Consider the following 27,615-nt stretch of genomic DNA (forward strand, 5'->3'; position numbering starts at 1 on the left):
CATCATTTCTTTTTCATTCTATTACTAGATGAAAACTGTATTCATGTCATTCCAAAACAGAATGCAAAGCTATCTAATGTAAATATTTCCTTGTTTGTCTGCCTTCCTTCCTTGCTTCCTTCCTTCCCTGTCTCCCTCCCTCCCATTTTCCTTCTTTCCTTCCTCTTTGTCTGTCTCATCTCATGAGCCCTTTCAGCCCATTTCTTTACATATAATCTATATCCTTCCTAAGTGTCTTCAAGTTCCACAACTACAAATACAGATTTTTCACTTTGCCTCTATTGTTTCAAGATGCATATTTTTTTCCTCCCCTTACATTTCTTACTTGTCATGAAAATAGAGATACATTAAAACAGCTTGTGTTTACAGACAATTGCTTGCAATTACTTCAGTGAATAAGCTAGTGCACAGGTCAGCTGACACATGAAAGCACATTTCTAGAATATGTTTATGATATTATAATTGCTAGGTCAAATGTCATATTATTATAATGCTGATAACCATTGCTAAATTACTTTTTGTAGATATTTCATCAATTTTTACTTCTTCCAGCTATTTATAAAATGTTCCCACACAATGTTCTCAATAGAATACATTATTGAATTTTCATTGACAGGTAAAATGATAGGTAAAAAAAATAGTGGTCAGTGCAGTGTTGAGCTATAGTTTTATTAGTACTATTAATATTGAACATCTTTTACCTGTTAAATTCTATTTTACTTTTCTGTAAAGTATGTATTCAAATGTCTGAGTCCTTATGTCTTGCACATTTTATAAAGAAAGAAACTCATTTATTTCAATCTCATTTATGTAGCTGAGGCTGACCTTAATTTTTTGATACTGCCTTAGCTAAATCACAAGTGAGAGAACTAAAGGCATATACAACCACACCCCATTTATATGGTAGTAGCGACATAACTTACAGATTTCTCTAGGCCAGCAAGCTATCTACAAACTAAATATTTCAGCCATTGTCTAAGGCTACCAATGCGTAGCTCATTGAGGTTTAAGATAGGTATTTATACATACTAAAGTTGTCCTTTTGTTTTTATAGTTTAAAATATCAATTTATCATATTTTTGTCATTGTGCTAAGATCATACTTTTTATTTTATTTTATTTTATTTTTTTAAGACAGGGACACGTTGTGTCTAGGCTGTCCTAGAACTGTCTCTGTAGACCAGGCTGGGCATAAACTCAGAGATCCGCCTGAGTGCTGGTATTAAAGTCATGCACCAAAACTGCCATACCTAAGGCTGTATATTTAAAACCCATGATTTCCTTACTGTTCAAGCTATCCCTTTATCTTAGCAATGACTTCTCAAGTGTAGTTTTATTTCAGAGTTTCTTTATATTACTCTTTCTATAGGTGATTCAGTAGTATAAAATTTAAGACAGAGGCCCTTATACTGTTCTCATATCACCTCTTTTTATGTTTTTTGAGGATCCCTATTAATTCACTTACTCATACATTTTTAACATCATTTTAGTTTGTTTTATGAGTTGTGGTTAACTTCATGAAAATCTAATTAAATTGATAAAGCAGAACATTGGAAACTATGTTTACGGCTTGCATTTTGTTCAAAAACTCAGTGTGTTCTTTTGCTTATCCAGATCTTTTATAGTCATCAGAGGTGCTTTAAGTACATTTTCTTATTTGTAGTAGTTTTTCAATAGTTTGGGGGGGTTTTAGGTACACCGTGTAAATACTTTATGTAAATAATCAGTTTTACCTGCCTCTTTCTCTCTTCATCTCTTAATTTTCCATGATTGTTTGACATCTGGGACATATATATATATGTGTGTGTGTGTGTGTGTGTGTGTGTGTGTGTGTGTGTGTGTGTGTGTATTAGATCTCAAACAAATGTTCTGTAAAGTAACAGTGATAGTAGTTTTAAATGTTTATTTCAGTTTACTTAGTTATTTTGCATAGAGAGGAATCACGTGCTACAGCATAGATGTAGATTTAGATCACAGCTTGCAGTTCTCTCACACCAGGAGGTCCTAGGGGTCTGACTCAGGTCGTCAGGGTTAGTGTCCCACCCTACTGAACCACTTTTTTGGTCCCAGTGATAGTATTTTCAAATCTAGGCTGCTTCACAGGGTTTTCCATATTACTTTAGCTCTACCTTTAGGCTGAAATACATGACTCTTCCATACTGCGGAAGTGAGTATCAAGCTCAACTCAGTGGGTTCTGTTTGTGTACTTGTTGAGAAACAGCTCTCACTTTCGAGTCTGTTCTCACCACGAGCCCTTATGTGGCCTCAAACTTGAGAACCTCCTCTCAGCCCCTTCATAATGGGATTCCAGGTGGGTAGCCACGGCACCCTTTAACGTTTCTGGATTTGAAGAATTGCTTTGGGAATAAAACTGGCTTTTACTTATGTGTGGACATACGCAAAGGCTTTTATTCTCCGGCAACATTAATATGAAGACACATTGATGCATTTCATCACATTGCAATAGAACCGTCTTTGAATTCCAGGAACAAATCTTGTTTATGATGTATTTCCTTTTTACAGGATCCCATGCTGTAAAAATTTTATTTGCCTATTTGCATAAATATGCATGCATGAGATTTGTACATACTTTCATTCTGTTTGTTGGTGTTTAATCATTTAACATTTATACTCTGTAGGAAGAATGCAGAAGATGCCCTTTACTTGAGTCTCTAGACATGGTTTTACTCTGTTTCCAGTTACCTGCATCAATCTGGGTAGAACTGTTACCCATGGTCTCTGTCTGAGTATTTTCAGATTCTTGGTGCTTGTTCAAGCAGATGGAAAAGACGCTACCACCAAAACCAAAGTAGCTTTATTGAGAGCAAGGTGAAGCTATAAGTTTTAGATAGAATCTTAAGAAAAGCACTTGTACTAAGAGGACAACCTGGTACCCACAGAGTACCGAAGAGTGTTGATGATCATCCGGGGCTTCCTTTTGCGCTCCAAGAGGGGAAGTTCTGCCTGCTGCAGATGTAGGTGTAGTGATTTTCCCATTCTGATGGACACACTTGGTTTTTTTGGAGGCGTTTGTTTATTGTGTGTGTCCTTTCCCATGATTTGTATGATTTTAATCACCTGTACGCCCAACTCAACATAAGTACAAGATGGTAAATAGGAGATTCTCTCTAGATTCTGCTCAGAAGATACAATTTACCTTATTGCCCATACATCCAAACCTGGCCTGGCCTAACTAACCCATGCTTGTCATAGGATGTGTACTCATATATGTTTGAATGGAAACAGAGCCTTCTACATGGCAAAAGGATTCCTAGGGAAGTAACGTTTCCAATGGTTACTACCTCGTGGGGTCCCATGTTGCCGTTAGATATCTAGGTATATTGGTAAGAAATGGATATGTGTATGACCTAGTGAGGTGAACGCCAAGATTACTAAATAACTCCAATACTAGCCTGTTCCAGAAGAGCCTAGGAAAGTCCTGTGCCTGGACTTTCCTGCAAGGAGGGCTAGGTGTTTGGCTTATGTTTCTAGTTCATCATGAGAATAAATAGGTTCTTATAGTTTCTCATATGAGACCTATTCTGGTGACTTTCATTTCACAGAAAATATGCTGCTGCACAGAATGCTACCAGTAGCTAAAGGTTCCTGAAAGTGGGAGAATCGGTTTCTGATAAGGACAGTATGCCTCATAGGTTGTTCCATCATAAGTAGGTAGCTTGGAACATATATGCATAGGAGCAACATTAAATGGGTTCAGTGTGTGTCTGTATGTATATGTGTGTGTGTATGCTTGTGTGTATATGTGTACAAAAATTATTAAAGAGTATAATATGATTTAGAGATATGGGAAGGAATTACAAAGATGTCATGTACATATGTAAAGCACTCAAAAATCTTATTGTAAAAGTGCATATTCCCCTAAAATTAAACAAAGAATATATCAAATGGAGGAATAGATGATTGGCTAAGGTAATAAATAGTTGTTTATGCATGAAAGGAATAACTGGTGACAATGTGAATTGTGGCTTAGAAGTGACACATGTATCAGAAATCAGAAAAAGGTATGTTGGCAGATCTACCTGTTATATATTATGATATTTTATTTTTATTTATACTGATAATCTATATATACAGATGTATAAATAATAAATAATGAAAATATCTTAAGTGTGTTGTGTTTTTAGTTGAATTCCAAGATTCTTGAGTGTTTTCTTATTTTAAAATTACTCAATAATAAAACAGGGCTGTGTAATGGCAGAATAAGAGCATGGCAGTATATGCCATTGAAACCAGATATGTAATAGAATATATAATCTAGATTTATCTAAATATATTCCTTGATGTTCTGAAAGCAATTACATTTCCTGTCAGCATATGATGCATCTCCCTGTTGGGAAATGCACATCTGTATTCCCATTTGTACACAGTTTTCCATGTGTAGGATCACAGATCAGTAAGATGTGCAGTGTCTAGCTGAATTTAAGCAAGGAGTTGTCTACATTATGAACATGTTATTTTTTAAATGGTGATATAATTACAAAGGTTTGTGTAAGGCTCAAAGCATGTATTATCTCACCTGTACTGCAAATATGGAATATGAGTGACTTTCAAAAGGTTTATCAAATGTACCAATGCTAAGAATTTGCCTAGACATTGGGTGTCTGTGCTTTCTGCTTTTGAATTTCATACTTAAAGTATATTAATTTTCCTCATGTGGTAGGAAAAATGACCACAAAAAAATGACCTATTTTGTAGACCCCAGAATCAGGGGCTATATCACATTATATAGCAATAGAACCTGGCCCTACAGAAAACACAATCATTCCTAATTAACAGAAGCTACATGAATAATCCTGGATCACCCAGGCAAATCCAGTGAAGTCACAACATCCTTTAATGGAATGGGAGGGTACCAAGTAAAAGAGTCAATGTTAGTGAGTGGCCTGGTGTTCGAAAAAAAAAAAATTAGCCATCTCTGCCTTTAAAGAGGCAGAACAGAGTATATAAAACAGAAACAGAGTGGCCTCTTATGGCAGAGAAAAAAAGATATTCACTTATGACTCCCATTGAGGAATTTAGACTTGCTGACATTTGGTCTTCGGCCAAGTAGAACCCATTTTGCCTTCTTTACCCGCATAACTGAAGGATAATGAACTCCTGTTGGTTTAAGCTCCTGGATTTATGGAATTCTTTTTTTTTTTTTTTTTTTTTTTAACAGCAGCAGTAGGAACCAAAACACTCATTAAAGGTTTTGTAGCTTCTAACAGCGTCATGTTTTGTTTTGTTTGTTTCCATCCTAGGTACAAATGCATAATGAATCAACATAAAGCCAGAAGTCTGAAATTCTGGAGATAAATAATTAAGTTGACTGATCAGATTTGTTGTCACAGTTGGCTTATGGGTCCTGGCCAAATTATGTTTCTGTTATAAGTAGCAGTGAGTGTTTTATGGGACTCTGAAAATATTAGCTTACATTCAATGCCAAATAAACTTCCAATGATAATCCTGAACAATGACACTGATAATTTAAAAGAGAAATTGTCATATTTTTAAATTCAGTTAAATACCAAATAAAATAATTTGAAACTTAACTCATATAGATACATGCATGAGGTACAAGTCACATGTGTGTGATTTTTAAATACATATATTCAGAACATAGGTGTAGATGTGTTTGTGTTCATATACTTCCACACATACAAGGTTATTTCCCCCTGAGTTTTTAAGGAATTCTTTCTTTTCTGAAATATGTGTAGCATATTTTATTGAGGCAGAAAGGGTTGGAAAGGAAGTTTGTAATGGGCATTTTCAATGAAATGTATTCAAAGACAGCAGAAGAGATATTTGCCCATGGCAAACTTAAAAATAACTATATTTTTGTATACTTGTGAAGAAATGTACCCTTCCGTTCCATAGCTTGGCCATGGTCAAGGGATCATGTTTGAGCAGCTATGTGGCAGCACAGGGGTGTATCCATGGCGGAAACACAAAATGAGCTCAACTGTCAAGATGGTATGAAGTGTCTTTCTGATATTTTTGCTAATTAAACTGTTGCAAAAACGTTGCAACAGTGTGTGTGCCCTCTGGGAAGGTTTATTGCTTTTCTGAAGTAGTCCAGGAAAGCAAGACATGAGCACTTTTGGAAGCAGCACATTGTGCAAGGGCCCAACTTAGATTAGCCGAGTTGTTTTGAAGAGGCATCAAATAATTGATCAGGAAGTAAAACTGTGATTATAGAATAAAATCACAGTTGAATTGTAGCAAATAATTGCAAAAATAATTAAAGTCACAAATCCTCCCGGTAACAATGTGAAACAATTCTCTTTAGTGCCCCACAGGGATGGGACTTGCTGGCTTTGATGGGGATTAAACCTGGAGGTGAAAGAAGAGGAAGTGGGGTCTAAGGGAAATCATATTGAGAACATATCATCTAGGAGAAAAAGAATAAACTTCCTAAGAAGTGAGTATGGATGTTATATAATTTCCATTTCAAAGGATATAATTTCTTATAGTTCCTTTAATGGTTCTTAAGGGAGCCAGGGCAGAGGTGGCTTCCCATACACCTACAGACTCCCAGCTCTCAGTTTATTTCCTTTGTGCTCTGGTGAAATGGAGATAACTTGCCTCAAGTCTCCAGCTGAAAAAAAAAAGAACTCAATTAAGGAGAATCTTTTTTTTTCTCCCGGTGAGAATTATAAATACGATTATGGTAAGCAGATGCTGTATTCAAAAGTGTAAAAATCACTATTGCTTTAGCTTTGTGTATAAACAGCATATACAATGCAGTGTATAACTGCTAGATAGAACCCTGGTGTCAAAGAAATTAATCTCAAAAATCTGTCTTCCATCATTTATAAAATTGCATAATTATAAAAATGCAATAGACTGCTTACTGTTTCAGTTGGTCTTCATGTTATGCACCCAGCAATTCTGTCTGTGTATATAAACTGACCCAACTATCAATATTTGTTCAATTTCGAATATTTCAGATACCTCAAAAAACTTAAAACATAAATGGGCCTAAGCCAAAGTGTATCATAGGAGAACTTTAAAAGGAAAAAAAAGTGTATATTTTCCTCTTGAACAAAAATCACATTGAATAGGGGTCTCCTCATAGTCCCTCTTTGGTGTGCTCAGATCTGCTTTAGAAGTCAAGCAACCCAGTTTTGAGCTACTCTTTGCATGGTACATGTAGATATCTCTTTCTTAAACATGTAGTGGTTTAGTATGAGCCACATTTAAAAATTTTTAATTGTCTTTTTATAAGCCCAGTTTCTTGTGTTTCTTGGGGTTTGAAACCTATCACTTTGGTGAGGCTGTAGCATAAACTGCCAGACTGGCTAAGACAAAGTAATGACACTCACCCTGCCCCCCATGGAAGGCACACATTTAGGTCTTGCTGGAATCCTCATCCTCCTTGGAGTACCAGTTCTCCAAACACAGTAGACATCTGGATGAAGGCCTGCATCCTGTGCCTATTATCCTTCCTTCTGGTTTTCCTGTGGTCTTTGTCTTCATCTGTGTTCTCTCACACTGCAGTGATGGCGTCTTCTCTTGCTCTTAGTGGAACCAGGATTTAGTCGTTGTGTATTGTTCCTCCCACTCCTATTAGAGGTGACCCGAATCCTTCCCTGTTCATGCATTGCCTTAGTAGCAAGGCCTTTATACTGTCAGTTGTTACCAAAGCAAGTGAAGAGGCACTGGTCCTCTGCTGAAAAAAAAAAAAAACAGGGTACCATTGAATGATGAAACCTGAATGCCTGCCATGGAAGTGTGTGACCCTAACCTTCCTGACCATCACACAGCTACACCCCATCACTTTCCGTACTGTAGCCCACTGCTCTCCATCAGGTTCGCAAACACTCCAGATGCCCCAACCAAGAGGCTTTTCTCTCGTGATGAAGAATCACTGTTTCTCAATTTTTGTTAGTTCTTACCTAATGTTTTTCAGTGAGTTCTACCTTGAGTTTATGGCCTCATGAAATACGCCCACCTGAAGTCACCAGACATTCAAATTTCTGAATGACTCACATTCATGATTACTGTCATTATTACTACTCATTATTCTCAAAATTGTACGCTGTGTAGATGGGTTCTACCTGCTGTTTACTGTCTGCCTTCACTACCTGACTGGCTAACAAGAGTCGGAGTCCCTTTATTATTTATTGATCCTCCCAGGAACATAAAACAGTGCAGTATTTAAGAATACGAACTCAACAACCAGATCATAGGTTATGTGCGATAAATCCCAAAATGGATGTGATTTCTCATAGCTATATTCAGAAGGTCTTTTGTTTGGCAAGAGTGATGCATTCATGCTATACTGTAGGCCTCTAAAGCACAGTATTGATGATTTTCTTTTTCTGGGATATCTCTAAGAGTAACCTCTGGCATGCTGGTCCGGTTTTCATAAGCTATTTTTATTCTTACACATTTCAGTGGGAGAAAAGGCAGTGAGACTGCAATCTGGCATTCACTTTGTTTCCTCCAAGTAGGAAAGAGTTAGAATTGTCAACTCTTCCACTGGCTTCCATACTTCTGTGCTAAAACAAAAAGAAGCAAAGCAAAAGTACAATTTAGGCAATAGTAGCCCACCAAGCATCTTTTTTAGCCTGTGTTTCCCAAATGATATCCCAACAATCATAGTAATTTAGCGTGCTATGCTCTTGATTCTTGTGGGCAGAGAGTGATTATGCAAGAAAATAAGGTATTTTGAGCAGTTTGATACTGTACTTTGCAAAGGCACACCACCAGCTGGTAGCAATCAGGCAAGGACGAACAATTAGGCAGAAACTGCCCAGAGTGAGCCTGAGCTTAATGAAGGTAAGAAGGTGGTGATCACCAGTTGTTTGGTCAGCATTCTGGGTTTGGAATACAGAGTGCATAGCTTAGAAAGGAAGGAGTATTAGTGAGCCCCGCATGGCTAATGATCACTTTGAAATTCAGAAAAGGTTGCTTGCTATGTGGGCATGTGGGGGAGCAGTCCAAAATGTCAGGCACTCCTGCGGTCTGTATGGCATACCACATGGTTCTCTGCATCTAGTGGCATGGAATGAAGAAAGAGGTGGTCTCTATAAGATTACTGTCCCCCTCTTAGGAGAAAGCATTGCATCAATTTACAGAAAGCTTACTGCTTATTATAAAATAAACTAACTCTGGAAGCTAGCGCAAGAATCTCTTTGCCTGGGTGAGGAAAGCATTCAAAGAGATCAAGTTAGCACAAAATGGCTGAAGTTATTATTAAAACCATAGGTTAAAAATCTCTGACAAGGGGGCTGGAGAGATGGCTCAGTGGCTAAGAGCACTGGTTGCTCTTCGAGAGGTTCTGAGTTCAATTCCCAGCAACCACATGGTGGCTCACAACCATCTATAGTGAGATCTGGTGCCCCCTTCTGGTCTGCAGGTGTACATGCAGTATAGTGTATACATAATAGTTCATTTTTAAAAAAAATCTCTGACAATAGCAAAGTATCGCTTTTTATAGCGGTTTGCTAGGCCAACACAACTGCTTACCAAATGTCTTTGGTTACCCAACCAGGGGACAAAATGGGTTGGGATATTTTGAAATCATAAACAAAGAATAACTAACTATTTGACTTTATGCTTATGAGCTATGGGACCTCATATTATTTATTGTTACGTAACACCTCCCACTGTTGGTTTTTAGTATTTGTACAATGAAACAATATACCATGCTCATGGCTTTTTTTTCCTCCTTTATTAATTTATTCTTGTTACATCTCAATGGTTATCCCATCCCTTGTATCCTCCCATTCTTCCCTCCCTCCCAATTTCCCCTATTCCCCTCCCCTATGACTGTTCCTGAGGGGGATTACCTCCCCCTCTATATGATCATAGGGGCTCATGGCTTTTTGAAAGGAGAAATTAATAAGATAATGTCTCAAAAAAAAAAAACAACTAAATATCCGAAGCCTGGAATGCTGAACAGGCAGGGTTTCATGTGTATTTTTTCTCTTGTGATTGCTGTATGGTGGACAGCTAAGGGTCTTAGCATTTCATGTACAGGTAAGAAAGCTGAACTAGAAGAAATAGGGAGAAATAAAAAAAGAAAGTCAAGGGGATAAGGAGTTGGATCCGTTGGCCAGTTTATCCCCAGCACCCACACAGCACAGCAGTGCGGATGTGTCACCCCAGCCTGGAAGGCATGTCTCTGGAGCTCAGTAGATATGCAGTCTAGATGTAACAGTGAGCTGAGGGATCCCTGAGAGGTTCTGCCTCAACAGCGATATGGATACTGATTGAGAAGGGCATCTGGCATTTACCTCTGGCTCCATCCATAGGCAAACATGTACATACGTACCTAAATATATATGTACACAAATCCACGGGGCCACACACTTGTATATACACATGCAACACACACAGGCACAGACACAAACATGCAAACAGAAGGAAAGTTAAGAGTTTACACTGTTGTTGAGAGTATATACAAGTGTATCAGCTATTTTCATTTGCTTCACTGAGTACAGTTTCCTGGGTGATGCAAGTGCTTTGTCACAATACAATATCACAGATTTTTCTGTTACGGCCACTGCTTTATTGCTTTAACCATTTCACTTGTCTAAACACACAAAACACATATGCATACACCTGTGAACATGACATACATGTTTGTATACATTTAATGCTAATATGCTGTTGCTAATATTTTGAACTAACTAATGTTTTAAGAACAAAACAATTTTCTCATCAAAAACATCTTGGCCACATTTTGATTGTTATGGAACATTGGAATTGAAAATGTCTTTTGAATTTTTTTATAACCTCCCCTAAATGTTTCAGGTTTCATGTTATAATCTTATAATTATGTACTTTACATATTATTTATTCAGAAATTATTAAAGGAATAAACAAATTTGTTTCCACTAGCATACAATTTCTTAGGCCCCAATAAAAATAATTCTCTCTTATCTATGGTATTCTTCTTCTCCTTTTTATTTTCTTTTCTGCACATTTGATCTTAAATGCTGTTTTCTCTTGACTCTAATCACCATCAGTTTCTACCTATTCAAAATACTTTGTGGCTCATGACTCTGAAACAGTTTCATCCATTAGTTTTCATTCCATTATTATGGAATACACAATAAAATAGAAATCAAGAAATAATGCCTTCTATTGCCACTATATTTATGGTTTTACTATATATATATACGCTCCATGTATTATTTATGAATTGCTACATAACTAGTTATCTAAACTGATGGTGATAAAAAACAACAACAAACATTTTTGTCTCAAGTTTCTGTGAGAAGAGGATGCTGGTATGTCAACACTTTATGCTCAAGGTTTCCCATAAGGCACAGGTAGCCAACAGCTGGGGCTGCAACCTTGTCTGAAATGTTTGACAGGAAGTGAGAGAATCTGCTTCTGTACCCACAGATGTGGTTGTCAGGCTTTATTCCGTTGTCACAGATGTCTCCAGGAGGCTGGATCATAAAATGGTAAGTGGCTTCTTTCAAGACAAAGAATGCTAGGGAGGACCAGATAGGACACATGAGACAGCCTATCTAGTATTTCACAGTTTCATTCAGTGAGTGTCATTCTGTCACTTTTGCCACAATGATTTTGTTGAGTTAGTGTGTTCAGCATACATTTACAGGAGAGCATCAGGCAAAGGCATGCATGTACAAAAGCAAGGATCATTGCGTTTCCCCATCCTGAGTGTGGCACATCTCAATGTCTTTGGATGTTTATCATATGTTTCAGTTCTTCTTCCTCTCCGTGTGATTTCGCAATTGCATACCTCTAGGTTCTAGGCTGAACCCTTTCTACGCCACTTGTACTGCACTTATAATGTATGATTCTTCAAAGGTAACATGGATTTTATTATCTTTTCTACTTCAGGCACAGTTTCCAATTGGCAATTCTGTTTCTTGTTTTCCTCTGTACCTTGACCTCTCCACTTTACTCCTTGCCTGAAGGATGTTCCTGGGGAGCAAAATGTCTTAGAGAGTGACACCGGCTCTATAGCTTCTTTATATATTTAAATTAGTAGCTTGATAAACATTGGTGTAGAACAATCTTGATTTGTCTGGGATGGAGCAATTAACAGCTTATACAGGTCTTTCAGAGGACTTAAGTGTGGTTCCCAGCACCTACCTCAGGTGGATTAGCACCACCTGTCACTCCAGCTCCCAGAGAACCAATAGACTGTTCTGGCCTCTGTTGGTACATGCACTCACATGTCAGTGCATACCACACCCCCAAAATGCATACATACAGAATTAAAATTAAATGTTTTTTTTTAAAAAGAAATCCTGACAGTTCATGATGAATTTCTGACAATTACCAAAACCTTGATCAACCTACTTCAAATATGTAGACACTGTGTCTCTGCACACGCTGGTAGCTTACAAAAGAGCATGAGCCCAGTCTTCAAAGCAATGCATGCTTCTTTTGAAGAGTGCTCATTATTTTCTCAAATCTCCTATATTTTCTCCAAAGTATTCATTCTGCAATATAAAAACGGAACGCTTAGCATGCTTTATTCTCGACCATCACTGCCTTTAACTATAAAAGAGACAGGGAAATGGTGTTTATCAGATCACATAGCCAGTGCAATAGAGACTCAGCGTACATAGCAGACTGCTTTTGTATCACACCATGTCACCTGTACAATGGTCGCCATGTGTTGTTAGATTTAGAACTTCACTGACAGAAATTAATATGTGGTGATTTAGATTGGTAGTCAGTTTGCCTTCAAACAGGCTATTTAACTAGAACAAAAACAAGCAACAAATGCATATATGTTCCTTTAGCAGGTATGAAGAAAATTAATTACCTAGATTATGATATGTGACTAGAGAAATATTTAAAATTATAAAAGTTAACGATTAAACATAATTGCCATATTTATTGCCATTACTAGCTGACTTACATGTCATGCATTAAGATCCAGTGTGATTTGTGATTGCAAAACAAAAATCCAACATGAAGCCTTCCATGATTTGTGAAAAACATGGAGGATACAGAATATAATTATGTTCATGCTAAATTTTAAAGGGTTGGTGTATAGTCACTGTAAACAAGCTTATGGCTAGCAAAAGAATGTCCCGATATCACTGACTTATTTTTGATATATAAGGCTTCAATATTGCTTGTCTTTTTTTCTTTTTTCTTTTTTATTATTAAATATTGTTCCACATATATGGATATTATTAAACATATATACATTAAACTACCTACAGCAAGAAGAACCACAAAACAATCGGGAATTACATAAATGTTATATTCTTAGTGTTTTGGTTATTTGTATTTGGCAGCCTTGAAGAAAACATCTTTCCTGTCTTGGTGCATCTAAAATTCTGAATGTAAATCAATATCAATCATATCTTGTCATTGTCAACTTAAAACATCTACAGAGACCTAAAAACATCTTAACCCCTAAACAACTAAGCTTAATTTTATTCTTTCTCAAATCTCTGATGGGGTGGAGGACCAGATAGTTTAGTTTTACAATTATGCTTGTCCTTCTAAATTTGTCATTGTTTCCAGCTTCAAATAAGGGTACTAGAAAATAATTCAATTTTTGAACAAACATTTGAGAAGTTTTTCAAAGAGATGTATAATAATAATAATAATAATAATAATAATAATAATAATAATAATAATAATAATTCTAGTCCATTCACATTCAATCCTACTGTAAATATTGTCCCTCTGACTATCTTTGGCACTGCCAATATGTGAGTGCAGGTGTGCATATGCATCAAGAGGAATATAGCTATAAGAAAATCAGCAAATACGAAGGCTGGCAGAAAAGGGCATATTTCTACCTACTGAGCAAGCTAGAGAACTATCAGACTGAAGATGGCTAAATGTAATAGAGTGCAGCAGCAGCATCTCAAGGGGGGATAACATACAGTTGTACGGGTCTCTCACCAGGGAGGTGCACATAAACTAAGCACAAATATTTTGATGTGTGGTAGATTTTTACACCTAATTGTTAGTAAACCATGACTCCGTGAAAACCCTCTAAGGGACAATGAACTTCTCCAGTATTAAGAACATTGTAAAATAAAATCCAGCAAGTGAGTAGAATATATTTGAAGAAAATTGACAAAACATATTGCCATTAGAATACAATTTGCAATATGCACAAGCATATTAAATGCAATGTGTAAGACCAGAGGCTAGGATAAAAAAAATCTTCAGCCCAAAATTAAACCTGATATCAGGGCCACTATTACAAAAAGAAAGAAGTGATACATTTCTCCCTTTTTCCTTTTTCTAGTTGATAATATATGATGTATGTATGTATGTATGTATGTATGTTCTTTGGAATAATGAAAGCAAGATCTTAATTAGCTGTTTGGGATTAAGATGGGCTTTTCAATATATTGGAAGAAGAGTTAAGATACGCAGAAAACATAATTTTCCACCTCATAAATCAAGAAAAAGAATCTATATTTTTGTGGTCTGTAAGTCTTGGTGGAAAATTGCCACTCTGAAAGAAACACCCATGATGATGCCTCTCATTTCAATAATTTTCATTAAGAATTTGAAAATTAGATGTTACTGTAACATAAAGAAAAATGTATTCTATCTAAGACATGATAAAATGAAGACTCGGTGATATATTTTAAAAATTAGGATATAGTATACTTCATTGCACAGAACACAGATTCATGATAATGAAAGTATTACTCAGTCTTTCTAGAAACCATAATTACATATGTTTAAATACCTAAAATGTACAGGCAATTTCAGATTCCATAGCGCATTTCTCTAGGGATATATACCATAAGGTGCTGTAAGGGTGAGTCCTAAAGGCATTGTTTAAATGAAGGCTGATCAATTGACAGCTGGACATAAATACATGATGTCACTAAAACAATAACAATGGCACGGTTTTGTAGAAGGCTCTTGGCTAAAGCGTTCAAAGATGAAATATAAAATTGAATGAGAATAAATGTCAAGCCATCAATGTGTGAGAAAGCAGTAAGCTAAGAAGGAGCTGAACAGCAGTGGATTGGTTAACAGGGGTAAAGCGATAAATAAATGAATAGATTCAGTATCAGAGCACACACTATATTGGTTGAGAACAAAAAAAAAACTAAACTAAAACTATTTGAGACATTATTTTTCCAAAATCCATACATAATCCTAGGCATATTTGACAATTTTGCTTCACATGAGTTAGTCCAAATTTAAGAGATTTAAAATAACAATTTTTTTATATATCTTATGTGTAAGTACTGCTATGCACATGCTACACCACATCTCTAAATGTCAGAGGACAAGTTTTAGGAGTTGGCTTTTTCCTTCCATCACAGGATCCAGGGATTGAATTCCTGGCTTGCACAGCAAGAAATTATAACCACAGAGCCACATCCCTGGATCTGAATCTGAGCTTCATTGCAGTATTTAGCCTCTCATCTTTCCCCAGGCATCAAGTAGTAGAAGAAATTTTGTATTGACATATAAGCAAATTAGGTCAACGGTGCATTTACTGTTAAAAAGTGAATAACTCATCAAGAAGAAAGAAAAATAATAGATACACTGAAATGGAAATGAGCATTCCAAACACATGATTAATAATCATTGATATGTGTTTAGATCCACTCATATACTTGGGAATGCTATTTGGTTGCCTTTTAATCAAATGAAAAGACTACTAGGAGTGTGCCTGTAACCCATTGAAAATATCTGCCCCTCTATATACATTCCTAGTTGACCCAAGACAGAGACTTTAGTGTTTTCTTGGCTGGTATCTTGCTTATTTTTCAGCATCTTTAATGAGGCAATATCTATGAAATCATAGAAAACCCTTTGATCCTGTTCATTGTATTGTGTATTTATACAACAGTAGCTGACCATTTGCCCTGTAGCTAGTTGTGAAATTCACGTGTGCATGAGTGAAAGAAGGGGTAAGCACATGCCTCTTGAGGCTCTAAGACCTTGCCCTCTCATATGATGCAAGTAGTTTTTAGTGAAAGTACTGCAGTAACAGCAATGCGCAGATGTATAGCTGGGAAGAGGAAGTATTTGATATCAGCCGTGTGTCTATTGTTTATTTATGTAGAATTCCGAAGTCACAGTGAAGTTCACAAAGGACTCTAGTGTCTAAAATAACTTTAAAAGTTACAGTCAGTGTGAGGTTTAAATAAAATGATGTGTGTGTGTAATATTTGGCCAGAGTACATCTATATATTTTTTGTTATTTTTTTAAAATAATCTGCTTGCGTTTTAGTCCAACAACCAAAAGGAAATCACTGGGGTAAGTTGTAGCACTGCATGCTTTGAATTCTAGTGCTTTGGAGGTAGACGCAGTGATATTTTTTTGTGTGTTGAAGGTCATCCTGATCAACATAGCCAATTATTGGCCAGCTAGGTCTACATCCTGTGTCAAAAAGCAAACAAATGAAAAAGAAATCACTTACGGCTAGAGGGATGGAGCTGTGGTTGATTACTAACTGTTTTTCTAGAGTGTTCAGGTTTAGTTCACCTCACCACCTCTAGGTCAGGTGATCCTGATGCCCTCTTCTGCCCTCCCTGGGGAACTACACTTGTGGCGGCAGTCCGTCATTAACACAAATAATACAAATTATAATGCAAAACTTTTTTTTATTTAAAAATAAAAAAGGTTTACTCTACCGTACCACACAGTAACTAGCATTTCAATCCCAAATGGCCGCTCTAAAAAAAAACAACAACAACAACAAAAAAACAAAAACAAAAACAAAAACAAAAAACCCTTTCTTTAAAGTGCTATTTTCTGGAAAGGCTGAACTGTGGTTGAGATGATGGCATGTTGAACCATCATGAATACTTTAAAGATATGTCTGTATCCTCAAATATCATGTATTATCCAAAGCAAGACAAAGCAAAACAAAACAAAACGCTATGTTCCAGCAACATTGTGGTTACTATGGAATAAGAATAATGTCAGACACGGAAATTTATCCAGAGACTACTTTCTTATGCTATATAAAGATTGGTACCAACTCCATAGAGAGAATGAAGAGTGAATGTGTACAGTAGAAGAGTAAGAAGAAAAGGGATGAGAGAGGAAAAGGAGAGGGGAGGGGAGGAAGAAGCAATCACAGAATAGAAGGGAGGTGAGGAAGGAGCAGGTGTGAAGGGAAAGGGGGCAGGAGGGAAGATGGAGACAAGAAGAGAAGAAGGGGAGAGTAGGAGGGAAGGAGAAGGGGAGAAGGCAATGGAAGCAGCAGACGGCTGCCTGGCATTTACATCAACAAAGCATTTTTCACAACCTTCCAGTTCTTTATTGTAGTAATTTGCGAAATTAACTGCAAAGACCCTTACCGCAAAGCAGTAAGGAGGTGAAGGCTATATTTTTTATCCTTTAAGATGAAGTACAAAGTGAGTCCAGGACAGCCAAGGCTACACAGAGAAACCCTGTCTTGAAAAACCAAAAAAAAAAAAAAAAAGATGAAGTACTGACACATCACCATTTGATAGGAACACAGAAAGAACAGAGTGGCATCTGATATCAACACAAAGGACAGAGAGTACACCTTAAGCAACCCAGAGGGAGGAGTGTGTAGTGTGACAGCAACAAGAAATAAGAGAGAACCAAGTGCTGGTGCCATGGAAGAAGAGCACTAAATGATATCAATACAGAGCAAGACAGTGACACCTGGAGCCAGGAGAGCAACACAGGGAGAAGACAGAACTTCCCTATAGTCACTTGGAGGAAGGAAGTATAGCCCATCATGACACAACCTAATAACACAGTGAAGAAAGTACCATATGATATTTGGTTCTGTTGCTCCACACCACAAGGCATACACAGTCAAACAACTTCTGAACTAGGAAGTGTTTATTATTTGTATTTCTTGCAACTCGAATCCTTTTCCTAGATACCTGATTATTTGGGGATTTGTCTCATTTTGTTTTTGGCACTTGGTCCTCTTAAGTCAATGAAATCTTATAATGAGTTTCAATCTATAGATCAGAACAAACTGAGTTGTTGTGGCCAGCAGCAGTGGAAAATGAGTCCAGCCTTCTGAGCCTCCAGTATTTAATCCCTAAAATGGGTTACCATCTGAAAAAACAGTTGAGATCTTAAGTAGTTTTTTTTTTTCAAACAACACACTCTGCTGAAGTGCTGTGAAGTAAATGTGAAAGGGCACGTGGCTTCTAGGGTATATGCCTGGCCAGGGATTCTGATCTTTGCAATCTACCTTCTACCTAATGAACCATGTCATCCATAAACGTCACTTTGTTGTTAAAGAGCCCTTGACTTTATGGTACTTTAGATGACCAAAGGGACAGTGTAAAAACAGCCTGGCTTCTCAGTCACAACTACAGAATGCACAAGTAATTGAAAGCATTTTGAAGGAAGGTCAGGACTGCTTCAAACTGCTTCTGGCCTAAGATAGTATTAATTTTAAATTACTCTCCTTTTTACATACCCATTATTATCCAGTTTCTCCACTGTACATCCAACCTCAAAATGGAAACTTAATCTTATGGCTAGAATGCCTTTCTTAAAATGAGTTTTAGTGCTTAAGTGGTTAAGCTATACCTCTGGGATCTAATGGAACAATATCAGTCATCTTATGTCAAAAAAAATAATGTCTAATCTTTGACAGGAATGAATTACTTCACATGGGACAGCTACATTTGGTCTGATACTCCTTGTCAGCTTTCAGTGGGAGACGAGGAACTAAGAAATAGATTTCATCAAATTCTGAGATGGGAGGAAATGAAATCTTAGGAAAGAAAACAAGTTATGCCTCTGAAATGAATTGTACAAGCGGGAAGATATATCGGGTGAAAAGTGAATGTTAAAATCATTTGCCAACATATGACATGAGGTATTTTGGACAGATATTTAAGGACAGAAAAAAAAACCCTGATATTACTTGTTTATAAAATATTCATGTATTCAAGAAAACTAAATAATATCCAGATTTAGGGTTTGCTTGTAAACATTCTGTGGTTTTAGCAGTATATTTTCCCTCTGTCTTCTAGTTCTTTCCATGCACTGACCACTGTCTATACAATGAACAGTAACAACAAAAAAGGCTTTAACAAAACATTAATCATTTAGATTGAAAAACTACAGAAACTTCTGGAAGCTCAGTTACCTGAATCACTTTAGATTTAAGTAAGAGACCTCTTTTGCTGCCTCACATCATTGAAAAGTGGAGCATCATATTTGTCAAAAGAAGGAGACAGGGATTAGGGATAGAAGATGGACCCTTTCAACTCTAAGTCACTTCTTGCTGTCTGTGGTGGGTTGTCTGTGACAGAAATCATTACTATCTGAGGGATGTTCTGTTGTGTCCTCAGTGTCAAAACCATGGAAATCTTCATCTAGTTCCTCTTAGACATATGTCCATATCACACAAAATCCATCCTGATTAGCAGCTACTGAACTTATCCCCTCAGGGCAAGTTGAAACTTCCTTACGCTGCCAACCTAGATGAGAAAAAGCTGTTTCCGGTGCCATCTGTGCTGAAAGGTTTCAGATACTACATTGGTCTTATCCAGGTATGGTACGTTAGAAATGAACAGTCTGCTTTGTTCAGGGTACTTACCATACCTGACTCCCTAAAATGGAGTCCAATTATTCCAAAAATGTAGATTGCAAATTGTAAATAACTAACATGTCTTCGTATTCCTTACCCAGAGAATATATCAGTTTGAGTGAAAGAGGTAACTTTACAAGCTTTTATATCATATATTAAACTTGCAGAAAAGATTTTTTATTTTATATATATATATATATAAAACATTTTATTGACTTACAGGCATATAAACAGAAAAACATAAGAACAGTTTGTAAATGGTTTGTTTTCTCAGAATTCATATAGTATATTTTCGTCATGTTCCTTCCCTTCCCTAACTCTTCAGATCCTCTCTGCCTTTTTTGTCACCCTATTTCTTTTTCTTCCTCTGTCTTAAAAAGCCCTGGAGTCTGATCTGTGTTGGCCAGCCTGAGTATTTGACCTGCCTTCAAGAGTAGTTGATACACCCAGTATCATTGAAGAATATGGATTTTCACTCTCCTAGGTGCTGTCAACAGCAAATAGCAAATGGCTAGGAATGAAACTTTGTGCTCCCTTCCTTTTCTCCATCCTTGTTGTGGAGATGTAGTATAGACGTGCCTTTACAACTCAGCACTCCAAAGACCCTCACTGTCCATATCATCCAGTTGTGGGTATCTGTGTTAATTATCACCTACCAGCAAAAGAAGCTTTTCTTATGATGGTTGAACCTATAGGGAAAGCAATATGCAATCAGGAGTTTGTTGATTGCTATGTTCATTTAGCAAAATAGTGGTAGAATTTTTTCCTATAGTGTATGGGCAATATTTTTCACTCATTATACACAATGATGGAGAAGTGTCCTTGCTAACAAATAAGATTATGATCAGCATCCCAACAGGATTATTTTCAGCCCCTCCTCTCTCAGTGCCTATCCTGTCCCCACACATTGCAGCATCTTTGCTCTAATATTGTTATTTCTTTGCATATACCACTATAATTTATTCTGTGAGTCATTATGCATTGTCTACGTTTAGGGCTAAAAATTCATTCAATTGTAACAAGAAAAATAAAGATCTGGGATATGCACATTTGAAAATGAGATTTATAACCTTGAGACTCTGACTACCTCTGGCCGAAGTTTATTAAGGTTTATGTACTTATTCTCAATCATCTGAGTTCATATTTGTCTGTAGACAGAGGTACCAAAGGCATGAAAATTAAATCAAGGCACCAGACCTCAAGGAATATATGCTACAAAGGACAAGATAAAAATAAGTTGATGTTGGAATCAAATAGGCCTACTTTGGTGGTAGCATTTTATTTCTATCACTTAATTACATTACACATTGAGGTTAGCTGCCTAATTCTTTGGGTTTTTCGATCCTTTCAAACATAAAACATGACCCTAATAACAGATTTCTATGGTCATGTCTTAATATGATGTATGAGTCATCAAAGGTAGTCTGAACATTACTTTTCTAATATTTCTTCTTATTACTAACTGTACCACAAAACTGGAATCTGGGCCTGGAAGTGCATTTCAGGTGACACCAGTTTTGAGCTAAGAAAGACATGATGTGGGACAGGATCTCTTTTTGTTCCACGGTCACAGTCAAGTTGTCCGATTTCTTTCCAGAGTGCCAGATTTAGTCATTCTGAGCCAATACCTTTGAGAAGGAGCATGGGTTTAATCTCTCACATTATACAGATAAGAAATGAAATCATGGAGCACTCCAGTGATTTATGAAGTAGCCGGTAAAAGTTAGAAGAGGTGGGGAAAGGAGTTTGATCTCTTCTCTTCTCTTTCAAGGCTCTTTCAGAGACTTCCCTCTCGTTCCTGAACTCCAGCATGCTCTTTGGATAGTGGCTAAAATGAATATAGGGGAGTCTATATTCTCTGAAGGGGAACGTAAAAGAGACAAAGGGACTCTTTCTTATGAAGCCCTTGACCACTGGTGCTCAGTTTTCATAGTATTAAGTGCATGGGCAAACTGCTTAGTGACAGAAATGTCACTGCCAGAACTTTAAAGAGGTTAATCAATACTGGGCCTCAATCAAAATCTTGCCATTATGTTTCCAAACACTAGAGTCCTCGCGGAGACTTTTACATATTCACTGAAATGCTTCTGGAGCAGAGAGGTCGGGCTCTTTAAATTGTTCAAGTGTTGTCAGCCATCAGCAGGTCCCCATAGAGTATAAACAAGGAACAGAGGCCCTGTCCTCCTGTTTGATACTTGTTTTCCCAGTAGAGGGCTGAAGTTGCTAGCTGAAATGTCAGAATGAAACAAAACTCGCCTATTTTTAGCCATAGCTCATACAGTCTCCTTTTCCCTTTAATCACACATCAAGATTTGAAACTAGCCACCTTTGTGAGACTCTCACAAAGAGTAGAAGTCAATAAATACGGGAGATGCCTTAAGTTCTTGCAATATTTAGTAACAATGGCCTTTTATTTTAGCAACAGGCAATGCTGCTTCCATTCTTCGGGGGTTGCATTGACTTATCCTAGTCATTCTGTGCTGGCACATCATAGACACGGAAGGGAAGGGAACGCCACCAGTTCTGTAAGAGAGTGAAACAGGACAGCAATTAAAGATGCAAGCATTGTATCCAGGGCCTTCATCCAAGGGGTCACTCTTGCCTCCTCCATTCCATACATTACTATAGAACATATTAAGAAAGGGATTGTAACCCATTTCCAGTTAGTTTCAAGGAAAAAAACTAGTGACAGATGATAAAAATTAGTATTTTTCCAACATTTACTTAGATTCCCTAAAGGAAGATAGTTGTGGAAAACTATCTTAGAAATGGAACTGAATCGTAGTAACAGAATCTGTGTATAAAGGGGATGATTTGTAGAAACTGAGTTACATGTGTTAGTTTTGAGTGGAGGCTTGGCAGCAGCTGGCATTTCACCCAATCATTTTAGAAATGTTTACAGATGCCTATTATGTACTCTTATTTTTCTCTAGTGAGAAAATAACAGTAGAACCTGACATGGGAAAACAGTTAATAACAAAATAACATCATATGGAAGGCAGTGGGAATGTCTGTGTATATTATATAGGTGAAGGATAAATAGAATTATAGAGCTGATTTTCACTCAAAGGGAGTCGTATGGAATCCTTGATAGTTACTCTAAAAAGACACAGACAAAGTTAGAGGAGTCATGCAGCTAAGTATGGTGAGATTCTGTTTCAAACACAGGAAACAGACATTGAAGTGAGGACAACCTTAGTATACACCAGGAGGGAGATGGACAGTCAACATTTGTGAATGAGGAAAGGATCAGAAGTGACTAGGGGTAGGAGGGGACCGGAGAATATTACTATAGAGGTCCCGTGCACTGGTTGGGAGTTCATTGTAGTAACAACGAAGGTTTTTGCATTGGTTTAGAGTTTTTCCCATCATTCTTGTTCAGATTTGCCTTCTGCTAAGGTAACTGGATATTTTTTTGAGACTAGATAGACAGGCATCAAGATGGAGATCAGGATAACTTGTTTGAAAACTTTTAAGTGCTGGCATATGCAATGGTTGATGATGTTTTCAACTAGGCAGCAGCAATGAGGAAAAGGTTGGTGAGACTGAATTCTGAATTTACTTAAGAGGAAATGAGCCAAGTGTGGTAAGAACTTGAATTTGAGATGTCAAAGAAGAAAGAATATGGTAATCTTTTAGTGCTGGAAGTTATTGCATAGAGGTGGCGTTTACCAAGTGAGAAAGGGTGGTGTGAAATGAGACGGTAGAGTTCAGGTATACCATGATTTCAACTTGAGATGACATTAATGAGAATTTCTTACTGCAATCTTAATGAAGGGTCAAAATCGTGGCTACAGTTGGTCAAGTGATAAAAACATAGATCCATGAATGCCTCCTACCTAAAGAATAGCTTTCATAATACCAGAAGGTGCCACACAGGCTTTGAAAGGAGGGTAGTAAGCAGCACTTCTATTAACAACCTTAAAATGCAGCATGGCATGATAAGCTTAGGGCTACAGCAGTGGCACACATGCCATGGTGTAACCAGCGGCTCTGTAATTGGACTTAAATATGCTCAACAGGAGGGAAAATGCTGCTTAGAAAAAGCAACTTGGTAGCTCATTATCCAGGTATAGTGAATTCAGGGATCTTAGAAGAGAACCTAGAACCAGCACTGTATTAAACCAGAGTAATCCTCAACAATTTAAACATTTACCATTCTACCCACAAGTATATCTGCATATTAGCCCAAGGGGCATGTCCCACGAAAGCCTTCACTTACCAGGAAACTGTGACAGAGGGGAGGACATTCTATTGGGACTCTAGAGGAGAGAAGCATGGGAGAATGGCAAAGGAGAAGGATCCAGAGGGTCCTAGAAACCTACAAGTAGAACATTATGATAGGCAGATTTGGGCACAGGGGTCCCGCTCAAACTAAGGCACCAGCCAAGGACAATATAGGCGGTAAACCTTAAACCCCTACCCAGATCTAGCCAATGGGCAGAACAGTCTCCACAGTAGAGTGGAGAGTGGGATATGACTTTCTCACATACTCTGGTGCCTCACCTTTGACCATGTCCCCTGGAGGGGGAGACCTGGTGGCACTCAGAGGAAGGACAGCAGGTTACCAAGAAGAGACTTGATACCCTATGAACATATACAGGGGGAGGAAATCCCCCTCAGGAACAGTCATAGGGGAGGGGAATAAGGGGAAAATGGGAGGGAGGGAAGAATGGGAGGATACAAGGGATGGGATAACCATTGAGATGTAACAAGAATAAATTAATAAAGGAAAAAAATAGTTTCGTCCTCACCCCTCATTAAAGAAACTTCTCTTTGCCACAGATGTAGATGATGGCAGAAAAGCACAACTAATCAAAATGCAGAGTGGTGTTGCCCGTTCCATCTACAAAATTCTCCTGTACGTGAGGTTCAGGGACAATTGAGTAAGAGGTAGGTAGAAAATTTATAATAGTCAGAGAAACAGAGAGTTTGCTCTGGGAGGGTGTCTCCAAGGACTGTCAAAAGTGACACCCATAAAATCTCACCAGTATGACTGACTGAACCTTAGCAGAACAAGTACAAAACCAATAGACATGCCAAAGTAATTGGGGACAAAGAACTACACTTAAGGAATTCTAAGAGTGGTAAAAAAAAAAAAAATAGTCTTCTCAAGCCTGGCGTGGTGGTGCACGCCTTTAATCCAAGCACTTGAGAGGCAGAGGCAGGTGGATCTCTGTGAGTTCAAGGCCAGCCTGGTCTACAAAGAGAGTCTAGTACAGCCAAGGCTACACAGAGAGACCCTGTTTCAAAAAACAAAATAATAATAATAATAATAGTAGTAGTAGTAGTAGTAGTAGTAATAATAATAATAATAATAATAATAATAATAATAATAATAATAATATTCTCCAGAAAAGAGTGCACCAGTTGATTATTCAATACCAAATGGTCATCCCTGAAAATACTATATATAAATATATATATATATATTTTTAAGAACTAAACAACATGGTAGATTCAGTGAATAAAATTATTTTATTAATAAGTTCCTAAATCAAAGGTTATATTTAGTTTCATTTAGTCCCAGTGGTTCCATGCAATCTATTTTTTTTAATGTCATTACAATCTATTTCAGATGTACTTGTAAAATGTTGTAGTCTTACAGGTTGGAAATCGTTTTCTGTGGATCATCAAACTTCAAGCAATGAGTTATAGCACCATTATCTGGGCTTTGCAAGAAACCCGGTTAGAACATTTTTCATTTAGTCTTGTGTACACAAATAGTACATTGTCTTTTGTTCATTGTTCTTAACCCCCTTCAATTGTGTGACAATGTTCCATCCATTCTCATACAACTGTTTATTAGATAGCACACCGCCTTTCTACTGAAATACTGATTAATTTGTGGGAGTATTTATTGATAAATCAAAGCACAGAAATAAGTCACTAAGCCTGTATTTCTCAGAGAAGATTCTAGATAGCATTTAATCCTAAATTCAAATGTGGAATGTGCCTGGTTAAACCTATTTCTATACTGTAGGAATTCAGGGAGGTTTTAGTAAATTGATGAGCTTAGTGACTGCAAAAATGAGGAGATGGGTACATATCTCTTTATCCTTATTGCCGCTCGGATCTTTTTTATTCATGGGAATCCATAAGGCCCGCATTCAGCAAAATAAGATTATTCCAAGGCTAAACTGCAAAGCAACTTATTAATTATTTGTGAAAATGAACTTATTACTATTTGGGAAATTGAAAGTGATGAATATTTTCAGGAGCATTTTCAAAGTACAAGCACTATTATTAAAAAAAAAACAACTCTTTTTTTATTTGCATGTATGATGGACACTAGATTTAGTTACAAGAAGTTATTCCAAAACCACCATGCTCACAGCCAGAAGTAGAGCAAATAGTCCCACCTTATATCCCCACCTTATATCACCTGATGTCAGAGTCACGTCTCCATAAACTGGTACTGGAAATATGGTGACAGTAATAAACATTTTGTTTTCCTTTGGATCTTACCATATACCCAGATGTAGTTTCTTGAAACTGAAACTTGGGAAGTAAACTCCAGAACATGTAATCCAGTGAATCTTCTATGCAACCCTTATAACATGACAGGTTTCATACCAATGCCTTTAAGGTTTTTAGAAAAAGATACATGGAAAAGATGAGAAACTTCCTAGGTTAATAAGTTATAATCATATGTGTTTTAAATTGAGATTCTCAGCTTTTAATATGCAATAGAAGTGTGTGGAGATGTTTTACCAAGACACTATCAAAGGTTGAATATTAAATAAAACTAGGTATAAAGCTTAAAGATGCGTCATGGCTGATTAGAAACAAATTAGTGGAATTGAAGTCATTCTAGAAATTAGCAATTTCTCACTGCCCGTTCTTCCCAAACCTTTATGTAGATGTTGACTTAAAAGCTTCAGTCAGTCTTGGGTGGACTAAGACTTTGCCTTTCTTTAAAACCCCTAGTTAATATGGAAGCTTTTGTCCCAAACACACACACACGAAAAATAGGAAAGTCCTAATTTGCAGCTATAATTTTTTATTTGCTCCAATATGTTATATTTAATAACTATAAATTAAAAGCTTGAAGTTAGTTAGAAAATTTCCCTGGAGAAATTCTGAGTACTCTAGACACAATATGGTAATATTTTATTCATTGCCTTGTGCTATTACATGACAGCTAACCAACAGTCTTGCTCTGCCCATTACTGGCTTAAAATGTAAAGACGGGGTAGTTCCAAACAGACTAGAGGCAAACTAACTGTGCTTCAACAATGTGTACTATCATTTAATATGGAAGAAACTGGTTATAGCACAAAATGTGCCATAGCCATAGTTGCTGGTGCTTACACCTACAAGTTGAGAACAATATGGCTGGGGTGTGTGCAAAAGTGGATGGCATAGCACTCAGGTATCTTTCTCTACTTTAAAACTCACAGACAGGTGAAACCTCAGTTTGTGGGCTAGAAAACTGGCTCTAGAAATTGGAATTACATTACTTTTCCCATGCTAAAGAAAGATTTGCCCTCCTTTATTGAGCTACATCTTCAGCCATCAGTTTCTCAACACTAGGTCTTTCTTACCATATAATGAACATTGGTGTGACATTGTCTATATAACACAGTTTAGCTGTGAATGTGTAATCTTCTTGCCTCAGCCACTAGAACTTTGGATTCATAGGCATGTGCCAACACTCCTCACTATAAGAATCTTAGCTACTATTATAGAAGTAACATTTCTTCTGGTTTACTAAGTCAAGGTTATTCCAAAGTGGTGTAACTATTACCTATACATAATACCTTTGTTTTTATATATTATGAATTTATTCATATTGCATCTCAATTGTTATCCCATCCCTTGTGTCCTCTCATTCCTCCCTCCCTCCTGCTTTCCCCCTGCTACATAATACTTTTGAACTTTGGTTTTCTTAGTTCTTACTTCTCCATGTAAACTTTTTTTCTCCCTGATAAATACATAAACATTTTTGCTTTATTCATACCACATTTAATACTTTTGTAATTCATGATTCAAAAGCTAGTAACTCTAATCTGACTATCACACATAGATATGTATGCCTATAAACATAAGAGCTCCCATTTATGCATATATCAGCCCTTAAAATGTATTTTAAGCATTAAATTTCATACATATCTTTCTTTGGGTATTTT

At 37.0% G+C, this 27,615-nt stretch overlaps 1 long non-coding RNA gene across 2 annotated transcripts in view; it reads left to right on the forward strand.

Annotated features, from left to right (window-relative positions):
• Positions 1 to 27,615, forward strand: part of LOC311585727 — a 485,117-nt gene that overhangs the window by 234,264 nt on the left and 223,238 nt on the right. Inside the window, exon 3 of one of the 2 annotated variants that reach the window (XR_014775318.1) lies at positions 24,269 to 24,293. The exons of the other annotated variant lie outside the window; for it this stretch is intronic. This is a non-coding gene — a long non-coding RNA (uncharacterized lncRNA). Of the gene's footprint in view, positions 1 to 24,268; positions 24,294 to 27,615 lie in introns of those variants that run through there. 2 annotated transcript variants of the gene reach the window in all.

This window comes from Acomys minous (genome assembly GCF_964271855.1).
Source record: "Acomys minous genome assembly, chromosome: 16".
NCBI lineage: Eukaryota > Metazoa > Chordata > Mammalia > Rodentia > Muridae > Acomys > Acomys minous.